Genomic DNA, 10,468 nt, shown 5'->3' with positions numbered 1-10,468 from the left:
GTTTATGTAGTAGCTTCCATTCCATCCATCCATTATCCATAACCACTTTTCCTGTACAGTGTCGCAGGCAAGCTGGAGCCTATCCCAGCTGACTATGGGTGAGGTACACCCTGGACAAGTTGCCAGATCATCACAGGGCTGCATATAGAGACAAACAACCATTCACACTCACATTCACACCTACTGTATGGTCAATTTAGAGCCACCAGTTAACCTAACCTGCATGTCTTTGGACTGTGGGGGAAACCGGAGCACCCGGAGGAAACGTATGCAGACATGGGGAGAACATGCTGCACACAGAAAGGCCCCCATTGGCCGCTGGGCTCAAACCCAGAACCTTCTTGCTGTGAGGCGACAGTGTGAACCACTACACCACCGTGCCACCATGTAGTAGCTTTTAAGAAGTTAATTCATTCACCAACAAAATTTTTAGGCAAAATCAGCTCAAAATTAAATTGTTTCACAAATTATAAATAAATTTTAGCACATTGGCTAGCTGGCTAGCTAGCTCACATTGATTTGTACATTCCTGTTAAAGGTGTTTAAAGACTATTTATTTTTAGAAGGTTAATAACCAGTTTAGCTCACGCTAATCTCACACTGGGCTTTCAAATCTATCTGGGCTTGGGACCAGTGCTAAGTATGCACTGTCTTGTACAAACCCAGCGGCTGGGTATTTTACCTAACCTGCATGTCTTTGGACTGTGGGGAAACCAGAGCACCCAGAGGAAACCCACGCAGACACAGGGAGAACTTGCAAACTCCACACAGAAAGGACCCTGTCAGATTCAAACCCAGAACCTTCTTGCTGTGAGGCGACAGTGCTAACCGCTACACCACCGTGCCACCCAGGTGCTTCTGGTAAAACTGGCATCATCTATTCTGATAGGGTTTGATCTGTCTGTACTGAAGGAGGTTGAATTGACAAGGTATGATCTAGGAATGTAGAGCTCTGCCACATTGGAGATTCTACCACACGGATCTGGGAGCAAACAGTCACTGACACAGACACAGCTGTTCAGAGATGTATCGCTGTTTATTATAGGACAAACATGAATATATATTCACATTCAAGAGTGCGTTGTAGCTATAATGGTTGGAAGATGTGATTGACGAAGCTAAGTTATCCATGTATGACACGGTAATGCCAATGGGTGAATGAGCTTTACATCACTAGTCAGGATAACCTTATGAAAGTAAAGAGAGACATTTCTGATCAAGATATGTTTCGAGAGCAGATGTCCTAGCGAAGATAAATTTCAAGGAGTTACTTAGAACTAGCCACAACAAGTAGCAATCAGACCAGCCTGTACCAGTTCCAAGCATGCCAGAGATCTCTATCATCTTCATCTGATAAGCTTTCATATTTTACATCAAAAGTTATATTCCTGAAAAGAATATATTCCATTTGCCACATCCACCAATGATGTCACTGACACTACCATAGTAACCACTTAGAACTAGGAAGGGGAGTCTTACATCATGTAAGTGGACTGATACACACAGTGAAACGTTTTTGCAAGCACACAGTCAGTCTTTGAAACAGTATGAAAATTTTTAACACAATGCTTGCTCATTCATCAATACTTCACTGAGGATTAAATGCTGCCATTGTATAAATGACTAAACCAGTTCTAAAGGTAGTACAACAGATTTTGGAACACATTGAAATACATGCGACTCCTTCAAAATCAGAGTCTCACAGCCAAAGCCAAATAACATGTGATGGAACGTTCTAAAGAGAGAAATTAGTTTGCATGTTCTCCCCGTGTCTGTGAGGGTTTCCTCCGGGTGCTCCGGTTTCTCCCAGAGTCCAAAGACATGCCATTAGGTTAACATTGGGCAGCCTTGGCCTGAGGTTGGGCTGAAGTGCCCTTGAGCAAGGGCACCTAACCCACAACTGCTCCCTAGGCGCTGTAGCATAGCTGCTTGCTCTGGGTATGTGTGTGTGTGTGTTTATTGCTCACTTGTGTGTGTTCACTGAGTTAGATGGGTTAAATGCAGAGGTTAAATTTCACTGTGTGCTTAAGTTTGTGCTTGAGTGCATGTGTGACAAATAAAGGCTTCTTGGCTTGGTTGAGTGCCCTTCTCGTTAGTTTAGTTTAGTTTAATTAGATTACACAATGTAGTGGATGGTTACATGAATAAGCAAAAATTTAACCACGCTTTTCCTCCTCACGACACAAATGAAAAGTGCTCTCTAGCTGAGCAGATTTGTCAAATGAAACTATCATTCTTATCCACTGCTATGCTAAAACTAATGGGTAGGATGGCCAAATTACACTGATAAATATGACTCGCCTTAGCTATGTATAGCATGTTCCATCAACTGCATTAGCAGGGGTAGCCTCACCTCTGATTACAAGACCACTGTTGGTCATATCACAATTGAGAATATGCCCAAACTCATTGCCTTAGTAAAATTTATTTGTAAATGAAATAATTCTCACCTTCAAATGTCCTTTGTATTTTATTTGTTCAGCATAAACATCCTCTAACACAGTGTTTCTCAGCCACTAGGCCATGGCCCATTAGTGGGACACGAAGTGCCATCCAGTGGGCCACAATTTTTTTTTCAAGTTTGAAGCCAAATACTAAATAGTTCAGGATATCGTAGTGTCCCAAATCCGGTAGCTGGTTTGCCATACATTTTTTCTCATCTCATTATCTCTAGCCGCTTTATCCTGTTCTACAGGGTCGCAGGCAAGCTGGAGCCTGTCCCAGCTGACAACAGGCAAAAGGCGGGGTACATCCTGGACAAGTCGCCAGGTCATCACAGGGCTGACACACAGACACAGACAACCATTCACACTCACATTCACACCTACGGTCAATTTAGAGTCACCAGTTAACCTAACCTGCATGTCTTTGGACTGTGGGGGAAACTGGAGCACCCGGAGGAAACCCACACAGACATGGGGAGAACATGCAAACTCCACACAGAAAGGCCCTCGCCAGCCACGGGGCTCGAACGCAGGACCTTCTTGCTGTGAGGCGACAGCGCTAACCACTACACCACCGTGCCGCCTAATGTCAAACTTGGCTAGTAAAATTTTCTTTCACAGGAAAAATCCTTCTTTGTTAGCGTGTAAGGATCTAATCCCATTGAGTGGCGCACACACACAGAGGTGGACAAAGTACCCAGCTTCATTATTTAAGTCAAAGTGCAGATCCCACTGGTCAAATGTTACTCTGATACAACTAAAAGTTGTACAGTCAGATTTGTACTTAATTTAAAGTACTGAAGTACTTGCTTTTAAAAATACTTAAGTATCAAACGTACATTTTTTGCCAGTGCATTGTTGTATTATTGCCACAACGCTTACAAAACCTAATGCTTCTGAAGCAACCTACTGGACTTACTGACTAGCTTGTAGAGCCTGTAGAATAAACTCCTTTAAACACAGATAAACACAGATTTCTGCATTGTTTATTTGGCAAGATTATGCTAAAATATATTTCTGAGAGGACTTCAGGTAAGTTAACGTTATTCATGTTAGCATGACTCTGATTTTATATGCTAACTGTGTCCAAGTTACAGTGGGGCAAAAAAGTATTTAGTCAGTCACCAATTGTGCAAGTTCTCCCACTTAAAAAGATGAGAGAGGCCTGTAATTTTCATCATAGGTATACCTCAACTATGAGAGACAAAATGAGAAAAAAAAATCCAGAAAATCACATTGTCTGATTTTTAAAGAATTTATTTGCAAATTATGGTGGAAAATAAGTATTTGGTCAATAACAAAAGTTCATCTCAATACTTTGTTATATACCCCTTGTTGGCAATGACAGAGGTCAAACGTTTTCTGTAAGTCTTCACAAGGTTTTCACACACTGTTGCTGGTATTTTGGCCCATTCCTCCATGCAGATCTCCTCTAGAGCAGTGATGTTTTGGGGCTGTCGCTGGGCAACACGGACTTTCAACTCCCTCCAAAGATTTTCTATGGGGTTGAGATCTGGAGACTGGCTAGGCCACTCCAGGACCTTGAAATGCTTCTTACGAAGCCACTCCTTTGTTGCCCGGGTGGCATGTTTGGGATCATTGTCATGCTGAAAGACCCAGCCACGTTTCATCTTCAATGCCCTTGCTGATGGAAGGAGGTTTTCACTCAAAATCTCATGATACATGGCCCCATTCATTCTTTCCTTTACACGGATCAGTCGTCCTGGTCCCTTTGCAGAAAAACTGCCCCAAAGCATGATGTTTCCACCCCCATGCTTCACAGTAGGTATGGTGTTCTTTGGATGCAACTCAGCATTCTTTCTCCTCCAAACACGACAAGTTGAGTTTTTACCAAAATGTTCTATTTTGGTTTCATCTGACCATATGACATTCTCCCAATCCTCTTCTGGATTATCCAAATGCTCTCTAGCAAACTTCAGACGGGCCTGGACCTGTATTGGCTTAAGCAGGGGGACATGTCTGGCACTGCAGGATTTGAGTCCCTGGCGGCGTAGTGTGTTACTGATGGTAGCCTTTGTTACTTTGGTCCCAGCTCTCTGCAGGTCATTCACTAGGTCCCCCCGTGTGGTTCTGGGATTTTTGCTCACCGTTCTTGTGATCATTTTGACCCCACGGGGTGAGATCTTGCGTGGAGCCCCAGATCGAGGGAGATTATCAGTGGTCTTGTATGTCTTCCATTTTCTAATAATTGCTCCCACGGTTGATTTCTTCACACCAAGCTGCTTACCTATTGCAGATTCAGTCTTCCCAGCCTGGTGCAGGGCTACAATTTTGTTTCTGGTGTCCTTTGACAGCTCTTTGGTCTTGGCCATAGTGGAGTTTGGAGTGTGACTGTTTGAGGTTGTGGACAGGTGTCTTTTATACTGATAACGAGTTCAAACAGGTGCCATTAATACAGGTAACGAGTGGAGGACAGAGGAGCCTCTTAAAGAAGTTGTTACAGGTCTGTGAAAGCCAGAAATCTTGCTTGTTTGTAGGTGACCAAATACTTATTTTACTGAGGAATTTACCAATTAATTCATTAAAAATCCTACAGTGTGATTTCCTGGATTCTTTCCCCCCATTCTGTCTCTCATAGTTGAAGTGGACCTATGATGTAAATTACAGGCCTCTCTCATCTTTTTAAGTGGGAGAACTTGCACAATTGGTGGCTGACTAAATACTTTTTTGCCCCACTGTACGGTAACTAGCTATGTGTTAACGTTAGCTGTGGACAAGGCTACGGCAACTTGGCAGGCAAATCCATAGAAAGTCATTTGACGAACCAGACTGCATAGCAACATTATTGCTAGCACTAAAAGCACAGACAACTTGGAATAAAATGTTTACATCCCTCAATATGCTTCCGCAGGTTGGATGGCAAGGTTTTATAGGCCGTGATGTGGTTTGTTTTAGGCAGACAAAACAAACGATTAAAACGAAACAAATGTTTAATCCGTACAGAAAACTGAAATATGGGTTCATGGGCCATGGGTGTGTGCATTCCCCAGAAGAACCACCTCCTTCTGTTGGGCCATCAACTGATCGTGTTCAAATAATGCTGCTGAGAAATAATTGAACTTGATTTTATCCAGTCTATGGATGTGACATAACCCTAGTGATTACTGACAGGCCGTCTCAGTGTCACCTGCGAAAAACCAATTATGTTTTAGAAAAGAAGATAAAAAACATCCACTTTCAAAGCTGCTTTATAGTAACAAGTAACGAGGACCTTGATAGAAATGTAGTGGAGTAAAAAGTACGATATTTGTCTTTCAAATGTAGTGAAGTTAAAGTCATAAGTTTAAAAAAATACTTGAGTAAAGTACAGACACTCAAAAAGTGTACTCAAGTACAATACTCAAGTAAATGTATTTTGTTACTGTCCACCTCTGCACACAGAGAGTGAGAGAGAGCAGGTGGTTGAATAAATAAATACGTTTGTGGGTAAATTATATGGATCTGTGATGCCTGCTGAAAGAGAAGAGCAGGGAGGATTGAGAATCGAACAGCTGTGGTTTGTTTACACCCGATACAAAAACTTGTAGCGTCCTACCAACCTTCTCAAAGACGCGTACAAAAAGCCCAGAAACTCCTCCTTACCCGGGGAAATATGATACAGGATTCATTTTGTAGTGCCCTGATCCCCAGATCTTCAACCCAGCCACATATAAAAAGTTGTACCCCTCCATGCTCCTTCAGGTTTTCATGTGTGTATCCATGTAGAATGATGTCGGCAGCACCAGTTAGTTTGAGATATCGGGGAACTCAACAGATGGATAATTTTCCAACTCATAATAAATTAATAACTTTATTTAAACACGATAAGTTGATCAGCAGAGCTGGTGGGGTCGTGCATATGCAGATACAAATAATTACAAATACAAAAGACTAAAAATATAAACAATCTTTAAAAAAAACCCTTAAAAACTGTTGATTATCTGTTAATTTTCTTCACATCAAGTTAATTTATAGTATCTATAACTATTGTCTTTGTATTTAGTTACGGCTACAGCAGGATCAAATTTTCTTCTACTAATGTCAAACTTCATCTCATCTCATCATCTCTAGCCGCTTTATCCTGTTCTACAGGGTCGCAGGCAAGCTGGAGCCTATCCCAGCTGACTACGGGCGAAAGGCGGGGTACATCCTGGACAAGTCGCCAGGTCATCACAGGGCTGACACATAGACACAGACAACCATTCACACTCACATTCACACCTACGGTCAATTTAGAGTCACCAGTTAACCTAACCTGCATGTCTTTGGACTGTGGGGGAAACCGGAGTACCCGGAGGAAACCCACGCGGACACGGGGAGAACATGCAAACTCCACACAGAAAGGCCCTCGCCGGCCACGGGGCTCGAACCCGGACCTTCTTGCTGTGAGGCGACAGCGCTAACCACTACACCACCGTGCCGCCTAATGTCAAACTTGGCTAGTAAAATTTTCTTTCACAGGAAAAATCCTTCTTTGTTAGCGTGTAAGGATCTAATCCCATTGAGTGGTTTCTATATCTGTTTCTTGTGAGTGTACTTTGTTTTAATAACTTGCTTGTTTGCTGTACACAAACATGGCAATAAGTTCTTGTGTTAATGGACCAGACTCCACTTTTGGATCATTAATACCTTTTGACTGAGAATGACCTGCAGGCGTGGTTTGGCTTCTGGCACATCTGTACAGTTTTAAATAGAATACCTACAATTAAAAACAGTTTGTTTTTATTGTATTTATTTAATTCCTGGGCTTCCGTCTGTGACAGGGAGTGATGTCGCATCCCATTAATACACTTTACAATATGCTATTAGATTCTAATAGAATAGATGAGCCAAAATAATTGGAAACCTTTTTTAATGGGCCCCGACTCGTTACAAGTATGAATAGGTGGGGCTTAAAGCAGAAAAGGTCGAGAACCCCTGGTCTAACACAGTCTTAACTGTCTGAATTTGTCCAGGTATGTTGAGCGGGTAGGGAAAGAGACTTAAAATCCTGAATTCAAATTGGAGAAAAATCAAGCCAATTAAGTTACTACAACTTGTTTTACATCAATTAAAACAAAATTTTGAGCTTAAATTACACACAATATTAAGCTGATGTAATTAGCAACATGTTTGCAACTTAAAAAGTTTATGTAAAAATCAATAAAATTTATTTTTTTATCTTGCAACTATACATTTAATTAAGCGGTGGTAACAGGTCGCCTGAATTACTTTTTAGAGTGGCATAAAAAGACATTTGAGGCAATTGCATACTTCCAATTTCTGGCAGCAGTTTGCAGAAAACTCTTTTCCCGTTCCAGCATACAGACGGTGGGGGGGGGGGGGGGGGGGGGGGGGGGGGGGGGGGGGGGCAAAAAAACCTATTAACACATTCCATCCATCATCAATAACCACTTATTCTGTGCAGGGTCACAGGCAAGCTGGAGTCTATCCCAGCTGACTACGGGCGAAAGACGGGGTACACCCTGGACAAGTCACCAGGTCATCACAGGGCTGACACAGACACAACTAACCATTCACACTCACGGTCAATTTAGCGCCACCAATTAGCCTAACCTGCATGTTTTTGGACTGTGGGGGAAACCGGAGCACCCGGAGGAAACCCACGCAGATACAGGGAGAACATGCAAACTCCACACAGAAAGGCCCTCGCCAACCGCTGGGCTCGAACCCAGGACCTTCTTGCTGTGAGGCGACAGTGCTCACCACTACACCAACTGTGCCACCCTATTAACACATTCACATAATTAAAACATGACTGAAACCCTGGTGAAGCATTTGTTCTATATTGACTGTGTTCCTCCGATTTAAATGCTGAGAGCACAATCTTTCATCCATCCATTATCTGTAACCGCTTATCCTGTGCAGGGTCATAGGCAAGCTGGAGCCTATCCCATCTGACTATGGGCGAGAGGCGGAGTACACCCTGGACAAGTCACCAGATCATCACAGGGCTATAATCTTTCATAAAAAGGTAATTTATACAAAATGGTCAACTTTTGAACAGGACAGAGGTATTTAGGGGGAAGCAAATAATGAAGGAAAAAAACAACCAAACATACACACATACCCTTTTTTTTTCCTTTGGGCAGTCCCTGTAGTGGAGCAGATAACTAAAAAAATCCTTCAAATGGTGACACAAGCATGAAATTTTGCACAGATAACCTCCTGGATATACTCTTTCAGATTAGGATCCTGGCCACGTGAAAATTCAAGATGGCGACCTTTTTTCAAGATGGCCGCCATCAGTATCTGGCAATCTCACACCAAGACCATATATCTGTTGAAATAAACATGCTTTTTCCATTTAAATGAACTTTAAATCATGGGATTGTGATCATGAACTGTTTCCCACAATCTACCATGTCATTCAAGATTTAAACAAAGAAGACCTCCAAGTCCAACCTAAACTATCGGAGCTAGGAGAGCCCAGCTCTGCCTGCTCCGTATCCAGCCACAGACCAGCAGTGGCACTGGGCACAGCCCAGTTATCATGGGGCCACCAAACCAGGCGAACCTGGCTCCAGCCCCAGAGAAAATAAAGAAGAGAAGAAAATGTTGTTCTATTATGCGCAATCAGCGAAGATATCCAACAAAAAAAAAATTAATTGTATTGAACTGCATTGAAAAGAAAGCAACAGGATTCGATTTGTTTTACTTACAGTGACATCTATAACTTCTATGTTATCTTATCTCGTATCTGTTACTGCCCTCTAGTGTTATCTTAATATCTACATTAGTAATACTGTTACACAATCTTATACATATCTCATCTCATCTCATTATCTCAAGCCGCTTTATCCTTCTACAGGGTCGCAGGCAAGCTGGAGCCTATCCCAGCTGACTATGGGCGAAAGGCGGGGTACACCCTGGACAAGTCGCCAGGTCATCACAGGGCTGACACATAGACACAGACAACCATTCACACTCACATTCACACCTACGGTCAATTTAGAGTCACCAGTTAACCTAACCTGCATGTCTTTGGACTGTGGGGGAAACCGGAGCACCCGGAGGAAACCCACGCGGACACGGGGAGAACATGCAAACTCCGCACAGAAAGGCCCTCGCCGGCCCCGGGGCTCGAACCCAGGACCTTCTTGCTGTGAGGCGACAGCGCTAACCACTACACCACCGTGCCGCCCTATACATATCTTATAACTATAAAACACTTATGACTAACTTAACTCTAACACTTAACTCTAAAACACACTTAACTCTAACACTTATGACTAACTTAACTCTAACTTATTTGCAACTATATAAAAAAACTTTAGGCTGTAGGAAGTCGCAATAATCCCAAAAGTGATGGTCTGACAACGCGTGCCATCCACCAAAAGACAAACAAAATCAATGTGCAAAATTTATCTACAGTTCACATTTGCAGGAGCAGAGTGCTGTGCACACAAGGCCCAGCCTGAAGCACTTGCATCTACCACGGCAGCTGGTTTTGCAACCACATTTGGTCAGTTGCTCACAGCTCTTGGCTATGGGAACATTGGCCGTCCAGAAAACGTGCCACTGTTCACCAGACTTCTGCCATCCCCAGTCAGCAGGACTCTCAGGTTCAGGCTGACACAGGGTTGCCTGGCCCCACACACAACCGGCCTGGTAGGCAGCACGCTTGGTATGTTGGAGAAGAGCGGCTTTGGTTGGCGGGATGGCCTCATAAGGTCGTTGTTTCCTGGCAAATAATTCGAGCCTCGCCTCATCTACAGTAGCAGCCATTTTGGGCACCACATTGAAGGCTAACCTTCTTAAATTTATATCAGAGACAACAAAATCTGTAAAATTAGCATATAAGAGCATAAACATGGTTCACTTGGAAAATTAAGAAAAGAGGGAAAATAAAAAATTGTCACATTCGGGCAGCCATCTTGGAAAATGGCGGCCATCTTGAATTTTTGGCATGGCCAGGACCCTTTTCTAAAAGAGAGGACATTAAAGCACATTTGTGGAGAATTTCATGCTTGTGTCACCATTTGAAGGATTCTTATGAAATATGCAATTAACCGCTGCACTAC

This window comes from Neoarius graeffei, chromosome 5 (assembly GCF_027579695.1).
Source record: "Neoarius graeffei isolate fNeoGra1 chromosome 5, fNeoGra1.pri, whole genome shotgun sequence".
Taxonomy (NCBI): domain Eukaryota; kingdom Metazoa; phylum Chordata; class Actinopteri; order Siluriformes; family Ariidae; genus Neoarius; species Neoarius graeffei.
Note: the sequence above shows the minus strand (reverse complement) of the source record.